A 16,786-nucleotide genomic window follows, 5' to 3' on the forward strand; every position below is an offset into this window, starting at 1 on the left:
GGATCTGAGTTTGACGTGCCTACACAAGCATATTAAGATATCTTTTTTCGCCCAATATCATTGTTAAACTGAAAACTTTCGCCTGCTCATCATCCATTGGTTGCTTATAACCGCGATGTTCTTGAGAATTATTAAATTCATTTTCTGAATTCTTTTGTTAGGTAAGGAAGCGTGATATTGTTCTGAAGTTCCAAGGATTAGATGCTGCGAATGTTTTCGGTTCAGCTCTCAGGATACAACAGACTGAGAACAGTTTTGCATTTGGGTCATGCATAAACCGAAGTAACATTGAGAATGAGGATCTTGCTGATTTCTTCGTGAAGAATTTTAATTGGGCTGTATTTGAGAATGAACTGAAGTGGTACTGGACAGAGGCGGAACAAGGGAAGATAAATTATAAAGACTCCGACGAGTTGCTTAAATTCTGTCAGAAACATAACAAACAAGTTCGTGGCCACTGCTTATTCTGGGAAGTGGAAGATTCAGTGCAGCCATGGCTTCGATCACTGCATGGACACCACTTGATGGCTGCTGTACAAGGTCGTTTACAGAGCCTACTGTCAAGGTACAAAGGCCAGTTTAAACATCATGATGTTAACAACGAGATGCTTCATGGATCTTTTTACCAAGATAGGCTTGGGACGGATATCAGAGCTCACATGTTCAGGGAAGCCCATAAGCTTGACCCTTCAGCAGTCCTCTTTGTCAACGACTACAACGTCGAAGATGGATGCGATTCGAAATCCACCCCAGAAAAGTTTGTGGAGCAGATTGTCGATCTCCAAGAGCGGGGCGCCCCAGTTGGTGGGATCGGCGTGCAAGGTCATATCAGCCATCCAGTGGGAGATATCATCTGTGATTCTCTAGATAAGCTAGCGATACTGGGTCTCCCTATTTGGATCACTGAACTGGATGTCTCGGCGGAGAACGAACACATCCGAGCGGATGATCTCGAGGTGTGCCTCCGTGAATGCTTCGCCCATGCCGCTGTGGAGGGGGTGGTCCTCTGGGGGTTCTGGGAGACGTTCATGTTTCGGAATCATGCTCACCTGGTCGATGCTGATGGAACAATCAACGAGACCGGCAAAAGGTACCTTGCTCTGAAGCAGGAGTGGTTGACCAAAACTGATGGTGACATCGATCACCATGGGGAGTTCAAATTCAGAGGCTACCATGGGTCATACACCGTAGAGGTAGTGACGCCCTCGGGGAAGGTGACTCGATCATTTGTTGTTGACAAGGAGAACCCTGTGCAGGTGGTTACCTTGAACATTTAGCTTGTATCATATGAAGTACTTTCTACACTCCAGCAGTGTGCACTGTACTGAGATTTTTCGGTTTCATGCCATATGTTCACAGTTTACCTTATATATGTTGTAACGGGAGAAAAAAAAGTTCCTTCTACCATGTCTCTAGCTTATGGACCCGTGCGTTGGAACATCATAAGAGGAAAAAAACGCTTAATTTTATAATTTCAATATTTTTTTTCTAGTTGTGTACAGTATATCATAAGGGATATGGACAAATAGCGCTAAAATAATCAATCGGTTTTAAGAAAGTGGTGGTGCATGAGATTCATTGGATTTGATCATGCAAGTCAAAGACAACACTGGTCCAGAAATAATCCATATATCAACAGGGCTAAATTCCAGTATATCCTTGCAATTACTAAGCTCCATTAGAATATAGACCTTTTTTTAGACAATCTTACAATAAGACCTAGGAAAGCTTCAGTTACAAGTACTGAGAAATTACTTTTTTTTTGAGAAATTACTAAGCTCCCATGGAATAGAGGCCTAGGAAAGCTTAGTTTTCCCCACAAAGTGGACCTGTCTGTAAAGGGTTTGGTCGGCCGCAAAACAGTATCAGAATCGACACGGCCATGGCCCATGTAGCGATGTGTGTATATTACGTTGACAATTTTTGATAAACCGACCTTTTATTTGCCAGAATTTTCTATTAAATACTTTCCTTTTTTTATAAAAAATATGATTGCAAGCAAACACGTAGGTTTGTGGACCATGTGTATTGCATTGGCGATTTTCCCGGTTTGTTTTTTCAGCCAAAATTTCTAACTTCATCTGTTTTTTATTGAAACACTTTGAATTTTTCCAACGATATTAAGGAATTACTCCCTCCATTTCTAAATATTTGTCTTTCTAGACATTTCAAATGGTTACAACATACGGATGTATGTAGACATATTTTTGAGTGTAGATTCACTCATTTTGCTTCGTATGTAGTCACTTGTTGAAATGTCTAGAAAGACAAATATTTAGGAGCGGAGGGAGTACATTTTTTTGAATTTCGATTTTTTTCACAAATTTAATAATTTACAACGAATTTAAATAATATTTGGAAATTTGGAAAAGTTCATGAATATGAAAATACAAGAATTATAAAAAATGTCCAGGAATTTTTTGAGATGGTATTATTTAATGTTCGGTGATTCAAATACTTGTGAATTTTAAAATTATTCGTGAATATGAAAAAATATTCATGAATATTAAAATTTCCACAAATTATAAAAAATGTTCACGAATTTAAAGTATGTCCCTGAATTCCAAAATGTATCCATAAATTTATATTAACGAATAAAAAATATAAATAATATAAACACAAACAGAAAATTAAAAATTAAAATAAAAACGAGAAAGAAACCCAATAGAGAAAAAGGAAAAGGAAAGAAAACGGTAAAGAGAAAAAACCCGAAGGGAACCTTCCCAAAATCAGAAGGATCGTCCTACATGACCGGCCCAATAGCGCCCGCGAGGTTCTGCATTTGGTCCACCTCCTCCGCGTTATGTGCAAAATATGAATTGTCACAATAATCATTGGGAGAAAAAAAATGGAATTAATTTCACAAGTAAAAAACGGCATAGTAAAACACACAGTACTCTCTAGTTCAGTTATCACACCGAATTAGTGGGGCAAATGGATGAGTTCTTGCATTTTTTTTGGCATGAATCTCAGTCGCCTTATGTTTTTTTGCTGCCATGGTAGGCCAAATTTTAACTTTAGGTTCCATTGTGCTATGGTTTTCATCGCCCTCAGCTAATGAGGTGGTTTGCAATAGTGGCATGTTCAGTTTCCAGCATATAACTAAGCTATATTCATGTACATTGGAATGACTTTACCACTGTTTCATGAGTAGCTCTTTCTCTATGTATTAACTCTATTGGATCCCTCAAAATCTTTGTAAATCAGGCAATCCAAGATGAAAGGATAAACTTCAAGATTTACCGAGGGAAGAGAGTATGCCCAAATTTTGCTGCCATGCTAAGCCAAATTGTATTGTACTCCCTCTGTCCCAAAAAGCTTGTCCCTCAAATGGATGTATCTAGCACCAAGTTAGTGCTAGATACATCCATTTGAGGGAGTACTACGGATTGTACAACCGTATGATTTTAGAACTGTTAGTTACTAGCTCTTTATATGTTCACTCTATTGGATTCCTAAAGATCTATGTAAATCAAGGAATCTAGTATGAAACAGAAAAAATCAGGATTGACGAAGGGAAGAGTGAGGTGCTCTGCAAAATTCAGGATTGAGCTCTGTCACAATCTCTGCAAAAGAGCTTCTTCAGGCATTCATGGGCAGTTCATGTGTACAAGTGATGAGTGACTCATAACCAAATCCATCCATCAGGTTCTCTGAGAGCACTCTAGGTTTGCTATATGCCATGTCGGCGACCTTTTTTGCAGGAAACGAAATGCTCATTTTGGCACTGGCTGCTGTCCTTGAATCCAGACGCTTCCATTGACTAGAGACCTGGTGATTTGATACTCACTGGATAACGGAGCGCTTGTCGGATTGCTTGCCCGATCCTCACAACCTCTGCAACCCTCGATATGGATGGACCGCAACTGTTGCCGACAGAAGTTTGCTCGTGGAACCTTGGTGACTGCGACGAGAGCTTCACTTCTGCAGAAACCAAGAGCTGTTAAAATCTGGATGCTTATTTGCTACAATGCCGATAACAGTTGGAGTAACGAGGCAAATAAGTACTATAAAGAGCCAAATAATAACTACTGTACTTCCCATAGATTTAAATCGCGGGCGAACGGAAATCGCGGAAGGGAAATTTGCCGCGATAATTAATGAAGAAACAGCACGATCTCCGGCGATTGCTGCGCGATCTCCCGCGATTCTGGTAAGGAAACAAATCGCGGGGCTGATTTCATGCAGCGATAGCGCCGCGATAGCGGTCTTTTCGCCCGCGATTTGAAACTATGGTACTTCCTCTGTCCGGAATTGGGTGGCGTTCAGACGGATGTATCTAGCACAAAAATATGTCTGTATACATGCAATTGAGTGTCAACTAATTCCGGACGGAGGGAGTACTCCCTCTGTCCGAAAAAGCTTGTTCCAGACTTGCCTTTCAAATGAATGTATCCAGCACTAACTTGATGCTAGATACATCCATTTGAGGAATAAACTTTTTCGGACGGAAGAAGTACATGATTAGTGAATCGATCGTCTTGTATTTATTCCGGAGGGACGGAGGGAGCACTGAAATATACCACTAGCGAGTTCTATTTTTAAGGCGTGTGCAAATTTTCTTTAGGTGGAGTAACGAGGCAATCCCTCTGAACTGAATGTGACAACATTAATAGTATATTCTACGTTGCACTTCCGAGTAGTTGGTGGCAAATCAACAATGACCAGAAGATGATTTGCATGGCCATAGAAGAATGTGAGCTAGCAGACATAAAACAATTCAGCATAATGAATCACATATCAGGATCACAGCTATTATTATTCTTTTGGAGAGAACAATACCTACAGATGCTCCAGAAGCTTGCCTTGGTACTAGAACCAATACTTTACAGAGCTCATTGGCATTCTCTATCTGGATAATGTCAGCTAAATGTGGCCTTGAAGAAGATAAGAAGCATATATCAGACAACACAATCAAATATCATGCCCAGAATGTCACCTGTAAGTAACTCCGTGCGGCCCTAATTTGACATTACTTTTAATGCCTTCTATAGGGAACATGAGTGAGCAAAGACGAAGTCACCTGAAATGAAAAAAAGTAGTATACATAATTTCAATTTTTTTTACCTTCTATTTATTTTAACCAAACAATATGTTCTGGCATTTCAGCTCCTAATCACAAATATTCAGTCGGCTACCATAAGATACCACATGTTCTTCGCAGCTACTCCCTCCGTTCCAAATTACTCATCGTAGAAGTGGATGTATCTAGAACTAAAATACATCTAGATACATCCATTTCTATGACGAGTAATTCGGAACGAAGGGAGTACATTATATACCTTAAATTGTTTTCTAAGTCAACATAACGAAAGCAGAAGTCATGAGCCATGATAATTATGAAAGGCATGCTGTAAAAGATTTGTGAAGAATCTTTTTTGTGGAAGAGCTGATCTCTGCCTAATGAAGCCACTGAGAGACCGGAGAGCTTTTCTGCTGCATGAGAAAGAACCACAGATGGTCCTGTAATACCCGCAGGATTCTGCATAGGATGAACATAGGCAAGGTGCCGCTGGGTGATACGGTGTATTACTTTCCTATCTTCGCTCTCATAGTTCTCGCATCGTTTTACCACAGATTCTCAAAGTATTACACTAAGTATCACTTGTCATTATATGTTGTAGTTCTCGGAGCAGAGAATATTAGATTGAAAGCGCTCAAAGTATTTCTTCAGACACTTTGATCTCTTGCAGTGGCACTCCTTCGTGCGCTCACCCACAAGAGGGCCTTCTGCTACTTAAACTGAGATGTGAAGAGAATGGATTTCATACATGATATGATAAGGCAAAGATATTGGCATGCAACACGGAGTTTGACTTGTTTCTCATATGTGACTATTGCATTAAGCCCTTAACTCATGGTATGGGCTCAGAGTCGTCATTGATTATTAATTGCTAGAAGAACACCACGCTCAAATTTGCTACTTTTCTCTTGGTCCAAGAGCTTGGTGGGTTTTGGCTGTGTTGTTTCCTTTGTTCGGACCGAGCATCCTATGCCCCTCTGCTTTGGGCATCATGTTCACGCCTATTTTGCGATTGTGTCATGTGTTGTGTATCCTTCTGTGTACCATTCTATCTCCTTCTATCAATGAAAAGATGCACAAACTTTGCGTATTTGAGATTTTTTTTGTCAATTTTAAGAAATGTACCCAAAAGGAAGGCAGGTAATGGCAATCCATGTACTGATTGCTGACAAGTTCTAGAAGACAGAAAAGGGCTTTAAGTTTTCTGTCATTGTTGCTTCACAAACCTCACTGATCTTGCTTAACATAGCATGAAATAAGAGTTAGATACGCTGGAGGTGTCTCAACTTGTCTTGCACGGTCAGTTAGTCAGGGCCGGCCCTATGTTTTGGAAGGCCCTAGGGCGAACTGGACGATATGGGCCCCTATGTTCTAAGACCATAAATATGTATGTGTGTGTGATACATAAGCAAATATATAACTTCATTTAGATAATATTAAGAGTAAACATTCAACAATACATCTTTAGTATGAGATTTGCCTATAATAGTTGTTCGCAATTGATAGACTATACGCAGATAGCCTTGAGCATACGCTGTGTATGTATGCCACGATGCCCGTGTAGTGGAGCACGATGGCATGAGTAGTGGTGCATGATCACCGCCACGAGTGGCCCTCTGTAACTGTATATATACGGCCTCATCCATGAATGGAAGATGTGCGTTGAGTCTCCAATTCCCTCTCCCTCAAACATGGTATCAGATACCCCTGATCCGGTCAACCCTTTTGCCCCGATCCACGATCCCACTTCCGCCGCCACCATGGATGACCCGGCCCAGCCTCCTTCCCTCATTGCCGGTGCAACTGCTCCTCTGGCCACCGCTCCTTCTCCGCCCCCTGCATCGCAGCCTGCCGCCCTCGCCGCCATTGCTGACGCGACCGCTCCTCTTGCCGCAGCGCCACTACGGCCCGCTACGGTCCTGCCGGCCTCGCTCCTCCAGACGCTTGACATTCGCCGCCATGTGCCGGTGACCCTCGATCTCCTCGCCGGCAACCATGCGCAATGGCGCCGGCATTTCGACACGGCGATCGGCATGTTTGGCCTCCGCGACCACATCGACGCCGCCGCGGTGCCGCGCTTCGACGACCCCGAGTGGGTTATGGCGGACCACGCCGTCGTCCACCGGCTCAACACCACCGTCTCCCCCGAGCTCCTGGACGCGGTGATGCAGCACGAGGACACCGCGCTGACGGTGTGGACGGCGATCGACGGTCTCTTCCGCGACAACCACCTCGCTCGGGCCGTGTACATCGACGCCGAGTATCACGCCATCGTCCAGGGCGACATGACCATCATGCAGTACTGCACCAAGCTGAAGACCTACGCCGATCAGCTGCGCGACCTTGGGCGGCCCGTGACGGAGACGCAACAGGTGTTCCATCTCCTGCGTGGCCTTGGCCGTCAGTACCATGGCGCCATCCCGCACATCACCGCCCGTACGCCGCTGCCCTCCTTCCTGCAGACCCGCTCCTTCCTCCTCCTCGAGGAACATCGCGCCGAGCAGTTCGCTCGCCAGCAGGGCGCCCACGCCCTTGTCGCTGGCTGTGGCGCCGGACCCTCCAACCCTGCTCCGCCAGCGCCCGTGGATCTCTCCGCTGGCCGTGGGCAGGGCCGTCCGCGTCGCCGCGGGCGTGGGAATGGCGCCCCCACCAACTCTCCGGCGCCGCCTGCGCCGCTCGTGCCCCCTCCCGCACCCGGCTCCAACTCCTGGATAGGCCTTGTGCAAGCCTGGCCGATGCCGTGGCGCGCGTCGGGCTCCGGTGTCCTTGGCCCTCGGCCCGGCACCCCACCGCAGCAGGCAATGTACGCCGCGCCCTCTGTGCCGCCGCCTGGTGGCTACGGCGTTCCGCCCTACGGGCTGCCGCCTGGTGGCTACGGCGCCCCGCCCGCGTACGCCCCTGCGCCAGCTGGGCCGTCTTCACAGCCGTGGGACATGGCTTCGCTCCAAGCCGCCCTGCACAGTGCCACCGCCGGCCCCTCGTCGTCCGGCAGCACCTCCGACTGGTACTTGGACTCCGGCGCAGCAACTCACATGTCCAACTCCTCTGGTAACCTCCACTCCCTTCTTCCTTCTCCTTCGCATTCGCACATCATCTTGGGGAGTGGTGAGCACCTGCCAATCACACACACCGGCATGGGCTCCCTAATTCAGGGCACCTCCCCCATTCAACTCCGCAATGTACTCGTTGCTCCCTCTCTCATCAAAAACATCCTCTCTGTTAGACAAATCTGTAGAGATAACTCGGTTTCTGTTGAGTTTGATCTTTTTGGTTTCTCTGTCAAGGATCTCAGGACCAGGGTGGTGATCCTGCGCTGTAATTCCACCAGCGATCTGTACCCCCTGGCCACTCCAGCCCCGTCGCGCGTGCGCCCATTCGCGGGCGTGGTCACCACCGATCTGCTACATCAGCGTCTCGGTCACCCTGGCGTCGCCGCAGTTCAACACCTCGCCTCTCTACAGCAGTTTAGTTTTAGCAAGTCTGCTCCGCATAGCTGTCATGCCTGCCGCTTAGGGAAGCATGCCCGTCTGCCATTTCAGCATTCTCAAAGTTGTACCTACTTTCCCTTTCAGTTACTACATCTTGATGTATAGACATCTCCTGTTGCAAGCATCTCTGGTTATCAGTACTATCTCGTCGTGCTCGATGATTACACCCATTACGTGTGGACTTTCCCACTCAAGAACAAATCAGACGTGCTGTCCATTTTGCACGAATTCTATGCATATGCTCGCACTCAGTTTCAGCTTCCCATCTTCTCTCTGCAAACTGACAATGGTCGCGAATTCGACAGTCACTCTGTGCGCTCCCTTCTCTCTGAACACGGCTCCGTCCTGCGCCTCTCCTGCCCCTACACAAGTCAGCAAAACGGCAAAGCCGAGCGTGTGCTACGCACTCTGAACAACAGCATTCGCGCTCTCATGCTCCACGCCTCCATGCCGCCTCGTTTCTGGGCCGAGGCCCTCAACACTGCCACCTACCTCCTAAACCGCAGGCCCTGCCATGCCAGCACACCGCGCACGCCGCATGAGCTACTTCTGGGCGTCGCTCCTGACTACAGCGTGCTTCGTGTCTTCGGGTGCCTCTGCTACCCAAACACGGCCGCTACAGCTTGCCACAAGCTTGACGCCCGCTCTGCTGCCTGTGTCTTCCTGGGATATCCGTCAGACCATCGCGGCTATCGCTGCTTCGATCTGGCCTCTCGCCGGGTTCTCACCTCGCGCCATGTCCTTTTCGACGAGGGCACGTTTCCTTTCGCTCGCCCCGCCGTCGCCGACTGCCCGCCACCGCCTGCACCATTGCCTGCCGCGCCGCTCGTTTTGCAGGTGCCTGCTCCGCCTCGCGCTGTCGACACCTCTCCCGCGCGCTCTGGCGATTCAAGCGTGGGCGTTCGATTCCGATCGGATGCGCCTGCTCCCTCCTCGCCTGCCGCGCGCTCGCTGGATTCAAGCGTGGGCGTTCGATCCCGATCAGACGCGCCTGCTTCTTCCCCGCCTGCCGCGCGCTCCCCGGATTCAAGCACCAGCGTCGGATCTGGGATCGACGACTCGCGCGGCGCTGGTGCTTGCCGCGAGCTCTCTGCTGGCTCCAGCACTGCTGCGTCGTCCTCGTCGCACGGCCCTGATGGCTTGCAGTCCGGCGCGCTGTCCGCCCCTTCCGGCTCGTCTACCGCCGCTCGCGCGCCCCTTGCGGCGCTGCCCCGGCTGATGGTCACACGGTCTCAGTCCGGCATCATCCGGCCCAACCCGCGCTACTATGATGCAGCCACGGCTACTTCCACGACGGCGGTCTCGCCTGTGCCCAGCTCTGTTCGTGTCGCCGTGCGCGACCCCAACTGGCTCGCGGCCATGCGCGAGGAGTACACCGCTCTGGTCAGCAACCGGACATGGGATCTGGTGCCGCGCCCGCCTGGCGCCAACTTGATCACTGGTAAGTGGATTTTCAAGCACAAGTACCGTGCGGATGGCTCCCTCGAGCGTTACAAGGCCCGCTGGGTTGTGCGTGGCTTCCGCCAGCGCGCAGGCATCGACTACGGCGAGACCTTCGCGCCCATCGTCAAGCCAGCCATGATTCGCTCCGTCCTCACCATCGCTGCGTCGCGCTGCTGGCCCGTGCACCAACTGGACGTCAAGCACGCCTTCCTCCACGGCACGCTCGAGGAGGAGGTCTACTGCTTACAGCCCGCCGGCTTCGTCGACACCAACAAGCCCGATCATGTCTGTTGGCTGGCCAAGTCGCTCTACGGTCTCAAACAGGCGCCCCGTGCTTGGTTCCTGCACTTCGCCGGGCACCTCAAGATCATCGGCTTCGTCGCCGCGCGCTCGGACTCATCTCTGTTCACGCTGGCCCGCGGTGCGGACGCCGCGTTCCTACTCTACGTCGACGACGTTGTGCTCACGGCGTCTTCCCCGGCTCTTCTCCAACACATCATGCGCCAGCTCACCCTTGAGTTTGCCATGAAGGACCTGGGAGCTCTGCACTTCTTCCTCGACATCCGGGTCACCCGTACTGCTGCTGGTTTCTTCCTCTGCCAGCAGCAATACGCCGGGGACGTGCTCGAGCGCGCCGGGATGGACACCTGCCGGCCCTCTCCCACGCCAGTTGACACCAAGGGCAAGCTGCCGCAGGCTGACGGGCCTGCTGTCGACGACGCCTCCGCCTACCGCAGTCTTGCCAGAGCACTGCAGTATCTCACCATCACGCGCCCCAAGCTCGCGTATGCGGTCCAGCAAATCTGCCTCCACATGCACGACCCCCGTGCTTGTCACCAGAACCTGATCAAGCGGGTATTGCGCTACGTCCGTGGCACGCCGTCCCTCGGGCTCCATCTTCGCGCTTCACCAACGCTCGAGCTCCGTGCCTACACCGACGCCGACTGGGCCGGCTGCCCCGACACGCGCCGCTCGACGTCCGGGTTCTGCGTCTACCTTGGTGATGCTCTGGTGTCCTGGTCTTCCAAGCGACAGGCCACTGTGTCCCGGTCCAGTGCTGAAGCCGAGTACCGCGGCATCGCCAACGCCGTTGCAGAATGCATCTGGCTCCGGCAGCTCCTTGGTGAACTGCTCGCTCCGGTGACCACGGCCACGCTCGTGTTCTGCGACAATGTGTCGGCAGTCTACTTGTCGGCCAACCCCATCCATCATCGCCGCACCAAGCACGTGGAGCTGGACATCCACTTTGTGCGCGAGCGTGTGGCTCTCGGCCAATTTCGCGTCCTTCACATCCCCACGTCGCAGCAGCTCGCAGATGTGATGACCAAAGGTCTGCCCCGGGACGTGTTTCTTCAGTTTCGGTCCGGTCTTTGCATCGCCGAAGCCGACGACACGACTACGGGGGGTGATAGACTATACGCAGATAGCCTTGAGCATACGCTGTGTATGTATGCCACGATGCCCATGTAGTGGAGCACGATGGCATGAGTAGTGGCGCACGATCACCACCACGAGTGGCCCTCTGTAACTGTATATATATGGCCTCATCGATGAATGGAAGGTGTGCGTTGAGTCTCCAATTCCCTCTCCCTCAAACAGCAATGCCATATTACGACATAAATACTGACATGACATGATTACCTCAAATAAGAACCAAATCAGCTGACTCCATCGACAATAATAATGCTTTAGTACTTCACAAAAGAGTTTCTTCGGACGTTTCTTGATGCAAAGTCATTAAGGACAATAACAATATCAACATTGTCCAAGATACCTTCTCAAGAACCCTTCTCCGATTCAATGTTCAGACCGCTTTCTTTTCTTTTTCCCCTTTCATGAGCACCCAACAAATGCTTCTTATTAAACATTGTAAGCCAGGCTAATGTCCTAAAATTATGAAGAGGATGCAAAATATTAGAAACTTATACAACAAAACCCAAATCGTGTACAATAAAATTAGGGTTGTGGTCTTGGGGATGGATAAATTAATACGTACAGCCTACTCTTGGTCTCGCGGATGCCGAACGGCGAATAGCCGGGTCGCCCGCACGACGGACGCCGGACGGTGCACACATGCCTGACGGGGTGACGGCGCACAGGGACTCAAGAACGGCGGCGACCGAGCCGAGCGACGGTTGAGCGGCGCGAACGGAGGAAGACGAAGCGAAGCGATGGATTGATTCACGCGTGGTCGCGTGCGTCCGTGCCTAGCGTACGTACTTCACGTATATCGCTAAACAAACAGGCTAAGTGAACTGGGCCTAGCCCATCTCGTTCTTTCTCCCCTGCAATTTTTTTCCTATATATTTTATTTGTATTACGTATATACCAGATCATGGGCCCCTCGCAGGCATGGGCCCTAGGCCGCCGCCTCTCCGGCCATACCTCAGGGCCGGCCCTGAGTTTAGTGTCTAAAGTTGTAAAATACATGAAACTGATGCTTAAACTTGTTCAAATATGCAAATACGGTGCCTCCATCCGTATCCGGACGTACGTCCAGCCGCGTGGCGTGCCAGCGTGGCAGTGGCTGAGAGTTGGAAGGCGCCGGGTGGCCCGAGCGTGTGGATTTTCTTAACAAGACCCCCTTATATTTTATTTAGTCATGCAGGCAAATCCCATGAATTAGAAATTAGACAAAGAAAAAAATGTGATGCAGGATCGAACCCTCGTTGTCACACATTGCATTGTACGCAAAAGTTGTCCACCGTGCCATACATAGCTCGGTAAATATTGAGGTCGAACTTTATATATTGCATCGCTATGCATAAAGTAACTTTGGAGCACGGGCTATGTCCTATTTTTTTTAAGTTCAAATAAATGGATTTTTTACGGCTAAAAAGATTCTGAATGTTTTTGCACATGCACACATAGAAGTGTAATATATCCTTGTGAATTTTCATTAATATATGTGCTTGTATGTGGGAGATAAAAAAGACAAATACATGCAAAAATTGGCTTGTTTTTTTGGCCGTGATGTTGTCATTTTTTTGCAGGATATAATATAACATAATATCAAATGAAATTTGAAAGCCACTTAGAGCACATGCATCCATTTTTGTGTGAAAACAATCAACTCTTTTTGAAACTTTTAAGTGACATATTTTAGCCTTTAAAAAATGCGCTCAGTGGCCACCATGCTCTAAAAATCCTCCTTGGTTGCTATGCACCTCTTCAAGCGATTCTTATTTATACATGGCACTTCTATGGACCCGCACAAACTTTATTTCATTTTTTCAAGTTCTTTATTTTTATTTTTCATACTATTTTTTCCGTTCAAGAAAAAATGTAAGAAAAAATACCACTGCCATAAACTTAAAGAAGGTGCTAGTGCATTTGAATTTTTTTAGCATGTATTAAAAGATTAAAATGTGCATTTAAAAAATGATGTCTCGCATTAAAAAATTGCCAATGTGTATTTAAAAAGAGTTCAACGTGTATTAAAATTACTCTGTAACATTTTTAAATAATTGTATTAAAAAGCTCACCAAAATAATTTTTAATGCATGTTGAATAGTTTACAAAATACAATGTTGTCAAATTGCTAATAATTAGGTATTTTAGAAATACAAGGAAGATAAACAATAATAGTGTGTGCTTGTGGTCCAGAATGAACATACATAATTTTACACAATAATTTCTAATATAGGCAGAACTATCTCAATCCCCGTAGATTTTTGAAAAAGTTAATGTCTACCTCTTCAAAGTACGCAATAATGAAAAGAATATTTAAAATAAATGATAATACTTCAGTTCTTCTGCACGCTCCGTCTCCACGCGACGAAGAAGGCCACTCATGCCGTGACGCAACTAAGAATCTGATAACAAAGATAAACTCGCTTGTCCATTGTAAGGCTAAAACAATTCTCATGTAAGTCACCTCCTACAAAATTTCTTTACAAATTGGTTCAAAGTTTGGGGGAGGGGAGGGGGGAGGGGCAATTGCCCCTGAGCTTAACACATAGTAAGTAGCTCCGCCTGTTGTGATGCCATTTATTTGATTGATACCAATCAAGATTAATTAATGATAATTATCTGGGACAACGCATCACGGACTGCATGTCCTCCTGTCAACTACTCCTGTTTTAGAATATATAGTCTCTGTTTTATAGTGTACTACCTACTAATTTTTTTGAAAGTCAAACTTTATGAAGTTTGACCGAGTTTTTGATTGTAATTATCTATATCTATAACACCACAGAAATATAATATGAAAGTACATGCCATGGTACTCCTAATGATATGTATTTGATATAGTAGATGAAAATAACTTTCTCTACAAACCTGATCAAAGTTTGTAAATTTTGACTTCAATTTTTTTTAGACACTACATTATGAAACGGAAGGAATCTTATATGTAACCTCGCCCCCACTACATGCTATAGACGGCCCGTGCAAATAGTTGACGTTAACAAGGAGATAACTCCTTATTTAACACTGTCTAAAATTTGACTTCCTATCTGACATAAATCTTTTCTTCCTTATGTAACACTAGTTTAAATTTTGTTTCCTTTGCGGCACTTCCATCCTTTTTGGCTACGAACGGTATTAAATAACAACTGAAAAGTACTTACTGCGTTTCACAATATAAGACATTTTTACAAACTATTACATTATGGAATGGAGGGAGTAGATCTTTTTCCTTGATACGATATGTGACCCAAAACGACACTAAAGTCCTCGTAGAGTTGTAATTACGCAAGATCTGTGTACCAAATTGTGTATCTGCGCAAGATCTCCACTCTTCGGCCACGCATATACATTTTCTTTGATTTTTTTTAACATAGTACAGATGCAGACGGTCATACAAACACACATACATTTATTCCTATGAATGCACGCATGCACACTCATCTCTATGAGCATCTTTGAGAGATCGAGTCGACACATCATATTCACACACACACCTTCGTAGTCGATGGGAACGCAATGTCAAGTCTGAGACTTGAACTCTGATAGACAGGGAATACCACTGTCCTTCTAACCATTCAACCACGGGTTGGTTCGCACATTTTCTTTGAGTTGATGTGTATAATATGCACAACACCAACTCACATCTCTTTTTTTTTTAATTAAGAGTTTCCGCGGGTGGCTGGGAGAATCATATCGAGCACAACATACACCCCAACACATGACATCAGATGGTCAGTCGGTAGAGCGGCAAACTTGGCACCATCGGTCGCTGCGAGGCGTGCGTCCACGATGAAGTGGCGCCGTCGTGCACGCCGCGCTGCACCACGACCGAGTGTCGCCACCACCAATCATCCTGCTAGAGAGCTTTGTTCATCAGATCCAGACTAAGAATACCAAGCCCCTCTTGGCTTTTTAGGTTGACAAACCTCATCTCACCTGATTACCTTTTGTTCTTATCCCCTTGTCAAGTGATTCCAGCTCTAAAAAGGTCAACTCTTTTCCTTACCCCCACAGAAATAAGGTAGCATTTTACCCTGCCAACAGGTACGTTTTGTTTCAAAAAATAAATTATATTCATTGTTGCTGCCCAAACCTCACCGAGCTTGCTTAACATAGCATGACAGAAAAAAATAATCCAGCAAACAACATCTATTGTAGATGAACTGATCATGGTAGAAGATTATTTAGTGCGGATTTTCAATTATGGTCTCGAAAGAAATCCAATAAGAAAACTATGCCCCTGCACTTCTGATAGAATCTACACATATGGATTGAATTGGTTCATCTTTTTGCATGTCTTGGTGTAATTTTCATTGCAACAGGATATATTATTTTTGGCAGATGTCAGTTCAAATCCAATGTTCCAACAGACATGAAGGAACCATTGGTAAAAATAAACAGATGTAGTAATTAAATATTCTCAATGTATCTATGATTTTTTAAGGCGAAATATAATGGGTCGAGCATTTCACATGTACTCAAATTCCCTCTACTTTATCACTAACTTCCTCTGATTTTTGTCTCTACATTATCATGCAAAATATTCCTACTATGTCAGATTTTCAAACTATTGTATTTTTTTGTTATCCCTATTGTTTTATTAGTTGTCTGCACATTTTCATTGCCAATTTGCATTTTTGGTGATAGTCTATATCTCTTATATAATGTGGTCAAGGATATATATTATTAATCAAAATATTGATGTTTATATAATCAAATATCAGTGAAATATATTGCAAATGGTCCCGCCACAACGTGCGGGGTGTCATCTAGTAATAAATAAAGATGTGATGCTTATTGTAATGATACATAAATCTTGACCTCAGAACATTATTTATGCCGTTATTTACATGCCACTTCTAATTATGTTCCTTCATCGTGTTTAAATTTTGCATATAGACAAGGAAACAAGCAAGCAAGGAAATACCATTTTAAGATAGCATAGATAGTCTCATAGCCAAGCCTTTCAATAACTAGAGAACTGAGGAAAACAGAAGTGATTCTTAGAAATTATACATTGTGCTCTACCTCACGATTCTAGACTGCGCGTGGAGGGACATTCTCAATTTTAAGATAGCATAGATAGCCTCATAGCCAAGCCTTTCAATAACTAGAGAACTGAGGAAAACAGAAGTGATTCTTAGAAATTATACATTGTGCTCTACCTCGCGATTCTAGACTGCGCGTGGAGGGACATTCTCAATTTTGGCATAAAGACCACATGATTCCTTTCTAGTACAACATCGGTAGCATCTTGTCTTGCGCCCTCATGACTAACATTATTAGAACAGTTTTACAGTTGCAATCGCAGCGGTATCTACCTGATGCAAAACACTCATAATATATGCATCTATCGCCAATAATTAGATGCTAATAGCTGTCACCAAATACAACATGTGTGTGTATGTCTGGATTAACCGAC

The 16,786-nt window shown here is 46.2% G+C and overlaps 1 pseudogene across 1 annotated transcript in view; it reads left to right on the forward strand.

Annotated features, from left to right (window-relative positions):
- The window catches only part of LOC123187599 (endo-1,4-beta-xylanase 1-like), a 5,957-nt pseudogene extending 4,555 nt beyond the window's left edge, over positions 1-1,402 (forward strand). The window contains 1 exon segment of the transcript XR_006494046.1: positions 158-1,402. The product of XR_006494046.1 is annotated as an endo-1,4-beta-xylanase 1-like (transcript).
- Positions 1,403-16,786: the final 15,384 nt, after the last annotated feature.

Source organism: Triticum aestivum, chromosome 2A (genome assembly GCF_018294505.1).
Source record: "Triticum aestivum cultivar Chinese Spring chromosome 2A, IWGSC CS RefSeq v2.1, whole genome shotgun sequence".
In the NCBI taxonomy this organism is placed as follows: Eukaryota; Viridiplantae; Streptophyta; class Magnoliopsida; order Poales; family Poaceae; genus Triticum; species Triticum aestivum.